This window comes from Pholcus phalangioides, unplaced genomic scaffold (assembly GCF_987345545.1).
Source record: "Pholcus phalangioides strain wild (caught in Gottingen) unplaced genomic scaffold, Ppha-v1.0 ptg000019l_1, whole genome shotgun sequence".
Classification (NCBI taxonomy): Eukaryota; Metazoa; Arthropoda; class Arachnida; order Araneae; family Pholcidae; genus Pholcus; species Pholcus phalangioides.
In genome coordinates this window covers 11,133,024-11,145,086 of record NW_028301612.1, presented here as the reverse complement: position 1 = coordinate 11,145,086, position 12,063 = coordinate 11,133,024, and the positions used below count along the sequence as shown (strand labels likewise).

The 12,063-nt window shown below is 52.1% G+C and overlaps 7 non-coding genes across 7 annotated transcripts; all 7 read right to left on the bottom strand.

The window, feature by feature from the left end:
- Positions 1–1,077: 1,077 nt before the first annotated feature.
- On the bottom strand, positions 1,078–1,269 carry LOC149071299 (U2 spliceosomal RNA). Its single transcript, XR_016194740.1, has one exon. It is a non-coding gene; the product is annotated as a U2 spliceosomal RNA (small nuclear RNA).
- A 514-nt stretch (positions 1,270–1,783) lies between these two features.
- On the bottom strand, positions 1,784–1,972 carry LOC149071298 (U2 spliceosomal RNA). The gene has a single exon (XR_016194922.1). It is a non-coding gene; the product is annotated as a U2 spliceosomal RNA (small nuclear RNA).
- Positions 1,973–9,030: 7,058 nt separating this feature from the next.
- On the bottom strand, positions 9,031–9,217 carry LOC149071297 (U2 spliceosomal RNA). Its single transcript, XR_016194935.1, has one exon. It is a non-coding gene; the product is annotated as a U2 spliceosomal RNA (small nuclear RNA).
- A 517-nt stretch (positions 9,218–9,734) lies between these two features.
- On the bottom strand, positions 9,735–9,926 carry LOC149071296 (U2 spliceosomal RNA). The gene has a single exon (XR_016194739.1). It is a non-coding gene; the product is annotated as a U2 spliceosomal RNA (small nuclear RNA).
- A 517-nt stretch (positions 9,927–10,443) lies between these two features.
- LOC149071295 (U2 spliceosomal RNA) lies at positions 10,444–10,635 on the bottom strand. Its single transcript, XR_016194738.1, has one exon. It is a non-coding gene; the product is annotated as a U2 spliceosomal RNA (small nuclear RNA).
- A 517-nt stretch (positions 10,636–11,152) lies between these two features.
- On the bottom strand, positions 11,153–11,344 carry LOC149071294 (U2 spliceosomal RNA). Its single transcript, XR_016194737.1, has one exon. It is a non-coding gene; the product is annotated as a U2 spliceosomal RNA (small nuclear RNA).
- A 514-nt stretch (positions 11,345–11,858) lies between these two features.
- On the bottom strand, positions 11,859–12,050 carry LOC149071293 (U2 spliceosomal RNA). The gene has a single exon (XR_016194736.1). It is a non-coding gene; the product is annotated as a U2 spliceosomal RNA (small nuclear RNA).
- Between the last annotated feature and the right edge of the window lie 13 nt (positions 12,051–12,063).

The window sequence follows — 12,063 nt, the reverse complement described above, 5'->3', positions numbered from 1 at the left end:
CATAGACCCGAATTCCTCAAGCGACCCCGAGAGGTCGTCCCGACGAACCCGAGTTATGGATGTGGGGCAGCCCCGCGAGGGAAAGGTGTCGAGTCAGTCCGCCAGGCGTAGCCAAAGCTCCGAGGCCGACCCGAACACTGCCACACCACCGATTGGCTAACAGGCACTTCCGCTGACCGCACGCCCAAGGCCCAACCATATAATGAGGCAAGGGTCCAAGGACGACGGCTAGGCTGAAATGCCTGAGGTGTGACAGATGCCTTTCCCGGGATCACGACGAGGTGGAGACGAAGAAGAGAGAGCAGGGGTGGTCACGAGTCATCGACCGCCAGCCAGGTCATGTTTCAGGCACGCCTTCGTCTTTCTTTAGCCGGACATCGTTGAAACAGCTAGTCTTCGGATGGTAGAGGACCCGCGGCAGAACTTCGATGGGGCGTGGCACATCAGCTGTTGACTGGATCACCGTCGAATTTGGCTGGTAGTTTCCTCTCCTCTTGACTAGATCCTTGGCAAGATCACCTACTACACTTTGATCTTAGCCAAAAGGCCGAGAAGCGATAACGGGATAGACGCGAATTAAAATTTGATCACAATTAACTATAATTAATGTCCTGGCTGGGGTCTGTTTTAATAGCGTCGGAAGACTCGATCGTATTTTGAAGACGAGACGACTTCTTGTCGACCAGATGTTGCTTTCAGGTGCGACGTATCCTGGGCTCCCGGGGCGCCGTTCCGTCCGGGTTGCACGTTCGACCGCTAGATGTCGACGCGAGACCAATATCTACTTGCATTCTCGATCTAGAAGGGGGGGGGGGGGGGCACCCAGGAACGGGAGAGACGTCGAGGGGACCCGCGGCAGCATTTCGGAAGCGCACAGCACAACGAGGAAACGACCGGCGTGGACCCGTCCTCACAAGGACGTGGCATCCACGTCGTCTCCTTAATAAAAAAAAAAGTCCCAGGGTCGTGCGCCGGGCCTTAATTTTCCGTCGACCGCTTTCAAATCGGTCTATTTCGCCCCGGTAATGTATGATTATTGCGAAATTATGAATAAAACACAGAGTCTACTTGATTTCATGAGGATGGGCCCAACTCGAAGGTAGTGCAATATCGAGAGGACCCGCGGCAGAGGTTCAGCAAGCTGAAAGCACTCCGCCCTGTTCCAAAAATAAGTTTAATATCTTGTCCCCATGTAGGAGACGTACCAGATATTAAGCTGATAAGAACAGATACTACACTTTGATCTTAGCCAAAAGGCCGAGAAGCGATAACGGGATAGACGCGAATTAAAATTTGATCACAATTAACTATAATTAATGTCCTGGCTGGGGTCTGTTTTAATAGCGTCGGAAGACTCGATCGTATTTTGAAGACGAGACGACTTCTTGTCGACCAGATGTTGCTTTCAGGTGCGACGTATCCTGGGCTCCCGGGGCGCCGTTCCGTCCGGGTTGCACGTTCGACCGCTAGATGTCGACGCGAGACCAATATCTACTTGCATTCTCGATCTAGAAGGGGGGGGGGGCACCCAGGAACGGGAGAGACGTCGAGGGGACCCGCGGCAGCATTTCGGAAGCGCACAGCACAACGAGGAAACGACCGGCGTGGACCCGTCCTCACAAGGACGTGGCATCCACGTCGTCTCCTTAATAAAAAAAAAAGTCCCAGGGTCGTGCGCCGGGCCTTAATTTTCCGTCGACCGCTTTCAAATCGGTCTATTTCGCCCCGGTAATGTATGATTATTGCGAAATTATGAATAAAACACAGAGTCTACTTGATTTCATGAGGATGGGCCCAACTCGAAGGTAGTGCAATATCGAGAGGACCCGCGGCAGAGGTTCAGCAAGCTGAAAGCACTCCGCCCTGTTCCAAAAATAAGTTTAATATCTTGTCCCCATGTAGGAGACGTACCAGATATTAAGCTGATAAGAACAGATTTAAAAAACATTTATTCATATTTTAAGCGAGATATTTACATGGCCCGGTATGGGTCTTATTTGCATCCTTTACAAGGGAATCAAGAAAAATCTGGATTAGGTTCGACCATGACATTTATAATGTATTTAGCTAACTTGCCACTTCGGAACATTGAGGCAACAATGCGGAGGTTACACAAGGCAGGAGCGATATTTACAAGCATTCTTTACGTGAAATTAGTGGGAAAAAACAAAGAGTATTTACAGAAGTGATTGGCGTCATATTACATTATTATGCGAGCATTTGACACAAGTTATTATCAGAGCACAAACAAAATGATGCGACAATAAAAAAGACGAGCGTTATTTGCGGAATATTGCAGGGAAGCAAACACAAAAGTACAACAGTTATGCGGAGAAAGGGAAACATTCGCTTTACATATGTATCATTGTTATTTGTGAGACATTATGCAACAGTGGACATCTACAAACAAGTGAGTTGCGGTACATTTAAGCGGATATGCGATATGTATATAAGCATTGCATTAGTACGAAAGGGGTTATGCGACATATTTACAACATATATTGGCTGAAAGCGATTACATACTTGGTTAGCGTTTTGACAGGATTGGATTTGCGATGGATTAGGTAGGCACTACAGTTCCGTTTGTGGTGTGACCACAGGGCCAGTAGTGGCTACATATCGTATCGATAGTTCTTTACACTTACCTCTGCTGGTTTGGATGCCTTTCATCCACGGGCGCTATTCTTGTTCGCGAGTCCTGTCGGACTCCGGTTATGAATTCGGTGTATATATCTCTTGACCTGCCAATAGTATCACTGACGATGAGCTTTTGCATAAGGGAACCATACCGTCTTGAGCACAATCTAGAGATGATGTTATTGTTCTGTGGGTCCCAGGATCCGAGTGCACCCACGACGACCGCACCGAACCGCACATCAGCATACCTCTGCCTCATGGTCTCAACCAGAGGTCTATATTTCTCTTCTTTGAGGCGGCGGGCGTTCGAGAATGCGTCAGGACCATTCTCAAAAGGGACCGTGATGTCCAGGATCAAGACGGAGTTGTCCTTACGCAGGACGATATCGGGTCTTAGGGTGGATCCCATGATCGGGCGATTTTCTGACAGGATCTCCCATCGACCGCATGCAGCTCTCTTTATCCGATCCACTATGTTGTTATGACGGGCCGTGTAGAGTGGGCTGAAGGACATGCAGTGGTCAAGCACGTGGGGCAGTGTTTCGCTTTGGAACCCGCACCTCCGACATTTCTTGGCATTTGGGTCATTATGGTGTCTATACCCATTCAGGGGGACCAGGCCCAATCTTGCACGATGTACAAATCTCCAATCCGCAAACCGGGTGAAGTTACCCTCACGATGGAAATGGGTGGATGCCTTAGATTTGGAGAAATTGTGCCAGGTCTTCCCTTGGTGAGCCTTCGATGCCAGATCCGCTGCGTGCTGATTACGGATTATCTGATGAAGGGTGCGAAACACCGCCTTCCTTTCCGTCAGCGTCACTTCTCCACTCCTCACTGCCACCTGTCCATCCTCGGTCAGGTCCCATTCAAGGCGAAGGTGATGAGCTGCCATCCTGGCTCTGGACCACACCGAGGCTGTTGGGTTGGACGTCTGTCGCGCTGCAGATCTTGAGAGGAAGGCGTTGATCTCTGAGATGGAGGGGCGCGGCTTCCTGAGACAGGCGGCGACGTAGGACCGGAGGTCTGACCAGGCAGTTGATCTGACGGCTTGGTCATTAGACGACAGTAGTTTAAAGGCCGCGTCGACGTATGCAATGTCCGCATCCACGGTAGCCTCTGGGATTCCAAACAGGCCAGAGGAAGAGTCGCCGTGAAGGTATCCGTTCGATGCGCGCTGGGGAAGTGAAAGTGTGGATTTGATCAGTGGGCGCAATGATTCATCTACTTTCCTCCAGTCAGCTTTCCTCCGTTGCGCGGTGCGGAGTGCGAACTGGATTGAAGGGTAAAAGAATGCCTTCAGAGCATCGATCCTCTGCCACGGCGCCAAGCCGGATGTTAGAATGTCTCTTCCGGTTTGCAAACTTTGCTCTAGGGAGCAGTCGTCAGGTAGTAGCTTGAAGCCAATTGGTTTCCCCAGAAACTTCTTGTGGCACCCATCTGCAATGGCAGGTACTGGTGTCTCGTTGATACTGAATATGGAGTTTCGGCAACCAGCTGGGAAGTGGGACAGGTGCATCGAGAAGCATTTTGCCGGGTTGATGGTGAGGCCCAGTTTTGAAGCCGTTCTTGATACTTCATCTGCGTGTTGCTGGAGGGTTACGGGATTGTCCGCCATTAAGAGAATATCGTCCGCATATGCAAGGACATTGCGCTCATCACCAGTCTGTCGAACTGACCGGAGGATTGGGTCAACAGCTATGTTGAAAAGTGGACCACTCAGAGGGCATCCCTGTCGAACACCCCGAGAGATCTGGAGATCCTCTGAGACCCCTTCCTCCGACACGTAGCACGTTGACGCCTCATGATAGATGTCCTTCACAAGCTCGATGAGCGGTTGGCCAACACCAGACCGTTGTAGCGTGTGCCAGATTACTTGGTGGGGGATTGACCCGAAGGCGTTCGCTATATCCAAGGACATTAGGCAAAGGTCTTTCTTGGATCTTTTGGCAAGTTGTATACGTTGGTCGAGCAGGAAGTTGTTTTCAAAGACTCCATCCTGGTGAAGGAATCCTTTCTGAGCCGGGGATAGTGTCTCGTTTTCGACAAACCAAGTCGAAAGGCGCTTGCTGAGGCATCCCGTAAACAGTTTGTAGATTGTGGACGTGAGGGCTATGGGACGCCAATTGTCTACCTGATCCGGGCACCCACCTTTTGGTACCAGGATCGTTCTTGATTTTTTCCATGTCTCCGGGATCCTCCTTGCCTTCAGGCACCCATTGAAGATGGTCGTAAGAGCAATAGCATCAGGGTCAACCCCCAACCAATGCTTGTATGTAAGCCTGTCTGGGCCGGGTGCTGAGTTCTCGGCCCTTTTGAGCCTCACCAGGACTTCGGACGCGGTGAAGGAAGAAATGTCCATCACTTCAGGTGCAGGACGTGGGAACGGAGTAGTCGCTAATGCTGTGTTATCGAAGCTACTGGGGGAATGGAACTTGTTAATTATTGTTGCAAGTGGCAGAGCGCAGCGTCTCGAGTCGGTCCCAAGGATTTTCTTCACCGCTTGTCTACGGTTCCGACGATAGAGTCTCTGTATATCACGGTGATTATGGGCGTTTACTTCTCTTCTTGGACCCGGTTGTTCTCCCAGGTTGGGAAGCTTCACATGATCCTGGGCGAAACTTGTGAACTCGGCTACAAGATCGCAAAAACTACTCCAATTGTCGGGGGACATGTTGGCGATAGATTCCCGGAACCGAGGAATGAAGGGGGAGGATGGAGTGGCGTTACTTTGCGGGTCGCCCAACGCGGCTGGCTGTCTACGAACCTCCTCCCCAGACTCAGGAGGCTGGTCTTCCAGTTGGTCCACCAGGACCGCAGCTTCCTCTTGCGTCATTTGGCTCCCCAGTTCATTGACTTGTGGAGTAGCGGTGCCTTGGCTTTGCGGACCATCAGTGCGGGGGGCTGTGGGGTCCGTGACAGTGGGCCTATGGGGGGGCAAGCGTCGTCTAGCATCCTGCGCGAGCGGTGCCGAGTCGAGTCTGGTTGGTTGGGTCGATAATTGTGTCTGACGACTCAGTGGCGGACTCGCTGAGGGTGGTCCTGTGTCCGTCGGCCTTCGGGTTTCTGGAGACGTTTGGTTTTGCGATGATGGGCGTGGTGGCGCAAACTGAGGCACATTGTAGCTCTGTACCGTTCCATGTCTTGCCCTTAAGTGATTCCGCAGTCCTCTCCCACTCGGGAAAGAATCTGAGCAGTCCGGGCATTGATATCTGCAGGGGAGGTTGCTCGTTGTTATGAGGGAGTGGCCCCGTAGGCAGCTGTGTCGCTTCACCCATTTGCCCAGGATCTCTAGGTGGCAATGATTACACCAGAATTTTGAATTTTCAATGTCTAGGCCGTGGTCCGCGAGGAGGTGGCGGAGGAGGGATTGTTTCATTGCAGTCCAACGTTTTGATTTGAACATGGTGTTACATCCCACCTCCGTGCACCGCATTGGACTCCCCACCGGGAATGTCAGGTGGATCACTAGGCCATTCCTTCTTGGTCTCGGGGGGGAGTGAGACTGAGGTGTGTCGGATCTTTGGCTTGGTGATATCGGGTGCACCGGACGGATTGGTGTCACCCAAGGTGGAGAACTTTCGGAAGATGCGGTTCTGAAAAAATTCCTCTGACGGCCTGGTGGTGTGGGTGAGGCGTGGGGTGAGTGGCTAGAATGTCGGACAGGTCGCGTGTTAAGCTGTGACTGGTGAGCACTCACGTGATGAGCAGGTGGAGTGGGAAATGTGATTGGGGAGTGGCATGGATGGTGGTCAGGCTGTTCGTTTAGTTCAGATATTTGGATACTCGCGCGCTGGGCCGGGGGGGTCGGAAAGGTGACCGGCGAGTGTCTTGTCTGTGGATCTAGCCTAGATTCCATGCGGGCGTCCTGCAGAAGTTGAGTCAATGGTCCCGTTTGGGGGCACGTCTCTATCGCCGTGATTGCTACGCCGGTGTTTGGAGTTGGGGATTCTATTACCCGTGCCTGTGTCAGTGGGAGCTGGCTTTCAGGTACCTCGTGCGATGTTTGGGAGAGCGGGGGCTGGAAGTCGGTCGTTTCTTGAGATTCAGGGATTGGCAACAAACTCTGCACACGCATTGCCGCCTTTGAGCGTTGGGCTAGGGGCAGTATGTTCCGTTGTGATGGAAGTGGTGGCGTGAGTAGATTGGATGGGCCGGCCATCGGCGGGGGGCTTTGTGGAGAGCTGTCTGCTGGTGGCCGTTTCCTTTTCTTTTTCTTTGACTTTTTCCGTGCGCTCTGTGGAATCGTCTGGGTGGAGGCATTCCTAGAAGATGAGGATGACGTTACGCTTGTTTCTGGAGACGCGACGGCCCCTCTTTGTTGGGGAGTAGTTGGGGGCAGCAGATATTCGTCCATGTCCACATCTATCACCAGTCGATCTGATGATGACGATGCATTGTCAGTGGGTGCACTAGGGGGATCCGATGCGGCTTTGTCAGGACTGGCCGATTGGTTCCCCGACTCAGGACACGTAAACGCGTGACTTGTTGACCATTCTTCCGAAGGTGACGCGGGCGGACTCGTTGTTCCCGCCAGTGATTCTGTCATTGGAAATGATGGAATTGTTCTCTCAGAGTTCTCCGGAGTATCATCCTCCGTCAATACGCGATGCGCTGTTCCGGGTGTCAGACTCCAACTGTTTCTACCTGATTCGTCAGGTGAGAATCGGAGTGATGAGACACTGATTCGTGGTAGTGGACCAGCTGGCGACGTATTGAGAGGAGTTGATGTTTGGATTGGTTCTGGAGAGAAAGCTCCATCTATGAGCGTGGTCATCACGGTTGATGTTGACAATTGTTCATGATGGTTCGGTATCGGTGGGCTCGTGCTTGATGCTATTGATGCCGGCTGGACGATGTCGAGGACTGAAACCAGTACAGTGGGATGGAGCGGTGTTGTGTTCGCCTGGTTCAGGTCATCAGAGGGTAACCAGGCGTCTGCATTGTTCCACCCTTGCCCGGTGGTTACTGGTTGTGCTGGGTAGATTGAGTATAGTCCTTGCCTTTCTGTGGTCTCATTCGGTGAGGAAGCCGGGTCAGGCGAATCAATACTGGAGGCGGAATCATCTCCACGTGCGTATGGGCGGTTGGAGGCATCCTCTATTCCATCAGTGGCGGCTAGCCAATCGTTTGCACCCGTGGGAGACCTAGTTGTATGTTGAGGCGAACCCGGGAAGATGACGGGAAGGTCGAACGGCAAATCTATGATATCTAAGAGGCTTCCACTATCAAAATTTGGCGGGACCCTGCGTTCGATGTGATTCTGCGATTCAGGCGTCGTCAGAACCTTGCCACTTCGAAGGTTTCTCGGCATGGTTGATCTGGATTGGTTGCAGGCTGATCGGACAGTTGAGCAGAATAAGACTAGGCGCACCCTACGCATGACCCATCAGGCGGCAGATGCCCGTGACCAGGGCAGGGGAGATAGAGGGGGTCTTAAGGACCCCATGAGACCCATTGGTAGGGGTTGGAGAACCTTAGGGGATTCCGTTAGGGCGATGGAACCTTTAAGAGGGACCTTGGTACCAATGGGAAGGACCTTTAGGAGGTCCTACCTAGCCCGGGGGGGGATGAGCCCTTAAGGGGCTCTTAAAAACCCGGGGGGGAGGAGGATCCCACTAGTCCCCTTGGGGGCTCTACCTCTCGGTGGGCAAACCCCGCCAAACCCTGGAGTTAATGACAAAGTTCACCAACTCCACAACTTGGCGGACTCCGCCCGACTAGGGGAGCCCTGAAGAGGCCACGCGAAGTCCCAGGATTGTGAGACCTTGAAGAGGTCTCACGGCTACCAACCCCGGGGGAAGAGACCTTTAAGAGGTCCCACGTGAGCCAAACCCACAGGGAAAGAGAACCTTTATGAGGTCTCGTGAGAACCCAGGGAGAGTTGAGGCCTTTAATAGGTCTCACTAGAGGGGGGGGGTGGGACACTTTAGGAGGTCCCGAGAGACAGAAGATGAGGACCTTTAAGAGGCCTCGAGAGGGGGGGGGAACATGAGTGGGCACCATGCATAGACCCGAATTCTTCAAGCGACCCCGAGAGGTCATCTTGCCGAACCCGAGTTATGGATGTGGGGCAGCCCCGCGAGGGAAAGGTGTCAAGTCAGTCCGCCAGGCGTAGCCAAAGCTCCGAGGCTGACCCGAACACTGCCACACCACCGATTGGCTAACAGGCACTTCCGCTGACCGCACGCCCAAGGCCCAGCCATATAATGAGGCAAGGGTCCAAGGACGACGGCTAGGCTGAAATGCCTGAGATGTGACAGATGCCTTTCCCGGGATGATGAGGGGGGAAGGAAGAAGAAGAGGGGTGGTCACGAACCATCGACCGCCAGTCAGGTCATGTTTCGGGCACGCCATCGTCTCAACCTAGCCAACTATCATCTCCTGAAACTGTTCAGCTGCACTCCAAGTCATCATGTAGTGGCGAGGGGACCCGCGGCAGAACTTCCACTGGATGTAGACAGTTCCCCCTTCTCTGGAACAACTTGTTGTTTGACTGACAGATGGCTTTCTATCAATACCGTTTGTTGACCAGATCAGACACTACACTTTGATCTTAGCCAAAAGGCCGAGAAGCGATAACGGGATAGACGCGAATTAAAATTTGATCACAATTAACTATAATTAATGTCCTGGCTGGGGTCTGTTTTAATAGCGTCGGAAGACTCGATCGTATTTTGAAGACGAGACGACTTCTTGTCGACCAGATGTTGCTTTCAGGTGCGACGTATCCTGGGCTCCCGGGGCGCCGTTCCGTCCGGGTTGCACGTTCGACCGCTAGATGTCGACGCGAGACCAATATCTACTTGCATTCTCGATCTAGAAGGGGGGGGGGGGGGCACCCAGGAACGGGAGAGACGTCGAGGGGACCCGCGGCAGCATTTCGGAAGCGCACAGCACAACGAGGAAACGACCGGCGTGGACCCGTCCTCACAAGGACGTGGCATCCACGTCGTCTCCTTAATAAAAAAAAAAGTCCCAGGGTCGTGCGCCGGGCCTTAATTTTCCGTCGACCGCTTTCAAATCGGTCTATTTCGCCCCGGTAATGTATGATTATTGCGAAATTATGAATAAAACACAGAGTCTACTTGATTTCATGAGGATGGGCCCAACTCGAAGGTAGTGCAATATCGAGAGGACCCGCGGCAGAGGTTCAGCAAGCTGAAAGCACTCCGCCCTGTTCCAAAAATAAGTTTAATATCTTGTCCCCATGTAGGAGACGTACCAGATATTAAGCTGATAAGAACAGATACTACACTTTGATCTTAGCCAAAAGGCCGAGAAGCGATAACGGGATAGACGCGAATTAAAATTTGATCACAATTAACTATAATTAATGTCCTGGCTGGGGTCTGTTTTAATAGCGTCGGAAGACTCGATCGTATTTTGAAGACGAGACGACTTCTTGTCGACCAGATGTTGCTTTCAGGTGCGACGTATCCTGGGCTCCCGGGGCGCCGTTCCGTCCGGGTTGCACGTTCGACCGCTAGATGTCGACGCGAGACCAATATCTACTTGCATTCTCGATCTAGAAGGGGGGGGGGGGGGCACCCAGGAACGGGAGAGACGTCGAGGGGACCCGCGGCAGCATTTCGGAAGCGCACAGCACAACGAGGAAACGACCGGCGTGGACCCGTCCTCACAAGGACGTGGCATCCACGTCGTCTCCTTAATAAAAAAAAAAGTCCCAGGGTCGTGCGCCGGGCCTTAATTTTCCGTCGACCGCTTTCAAATCGGTCTATTTCGCCCCGGTAATGTATGATTATTGCGAAATTATGAATAAAACACAGAGTCTACTTGATTTCATGAGGATGGGCCCAACTCGAAGGTAGTGCAATATCGAGAGGACCCGCGGCAGAGGTTCAGCAAGCTGAAAGCACTCCGCCCTGTTCCAAAAATAAGTTTAATATCTTGTCCCCATGTAGGAGACGTACCAGATATTAAGCTGATAAGAACAGATACTACACTTTGATCTTAGCCAAAAGGCCGAGAAGCGATAACGGGATAGACGCGAATTAAAATTTGATCACAATTAACTATAATTAATGTCCTGGCTGGGGTCTGTTTTAATAGCGTCGGAAGACTCGATCGTATTTTGAAGACGAGACGACTTCTTGTCGACCAGATGTTGCTTTCAGGTGCGACGTATCCTGGGCTCCCGGGGCGCCGTTCCGTCCGGGTTGCACGTTCGACCGCTAGATGTCGACGCGAGACCAATATCTACTTGCATTCTCGATCTAGAAGGGGGGGGGGGGGGCACCCAGGAACGGGAGAGACGTCGAGGGGACCCGCGGCAGCATTTCGGAAGCGCACAGCACAACGAGGAAACGACCGGCGTGGACCCGTCCTCACAAGGACGTGGCATCCACGTCGTCTCCTTAATAAAAAACTAAGTCCCAGGGTCGTGCGCCGGGCCTTAATTTTCCGTCGACCGCTTTCAAATCGGTCTATTTCGCCCCGGTAATGTATGATTATTGCGAAATTATGAATAAAACACAGAGTCTACTTGATTTCATGAGGATGGGCCCAACTCGAAGGTAGTGCAATATCGAGAGGACCCGCGGCAGAGGTTCAGCAAGCTGAAAGCACTCCGCCCTGTTCCAAAAATAAGTTTAATATCTTGTCCCCATGTAGGAGACGTACCAGATATTAAGCTGATAAGAACAGATACTACACTTTGATCTTAGCCAAAAGGCCGAGAAGCGATAACGGGATAGACGCGAATTAAAATTTGATCACAATTAACTATAATTAATGTCCTGGCTGGGGTCTGTTTTAATAGCGTCGGAAGACTCGATCGTATTTTGAAGACGAGACGACTTCTTGTCGACCAGATGTTGCTTTCAGGTGCGACGTATCCTGGGCTCCCGGGGCGCCGTTCCGTCCGGGTTGCACGTTCGACCGCTAGATGTCGACGCGAGACCAATATCTACTTGCATTCTCGATCTAGAAGGGGGGGGGGGCACCCAGGAACGGGAGAGACGTCGAGGGGACCCGCGGCAGCATTTCGGAAGCGCACAGCACAACGAGGAAACGACCGGCGTGGACCCGTCCTCACAAGGACGTGGCATCCACGTCGTCTCCTTAATAAAAAAAAAAGTCCCAGGGTCGTGCGCCGGGCCTTAATTTTCCGTCGACCGCTTTCAAATCGGTCTATTTCGCCCCGGTAATGTATGATTATTGCGAAATTATGAATAAAACACAGAGTCTACTTGATTTCATGAGGATGGGCCCAACTCGAAGGTAGTGCAATATCGAGAGGACCCGCGGCAGAGGTTCAGCAAGCTGAAAGCACTCCGCCCTGTTCCAAAAATAAGTTTAATATCTTGTCCCCATGTAGGAGACGTACCAGATATTAAGCTGATAAGAACAGATACTACACTTTGATCTTAGCCAAAAGGCCGAGAAGCGATAACGGGATAGACG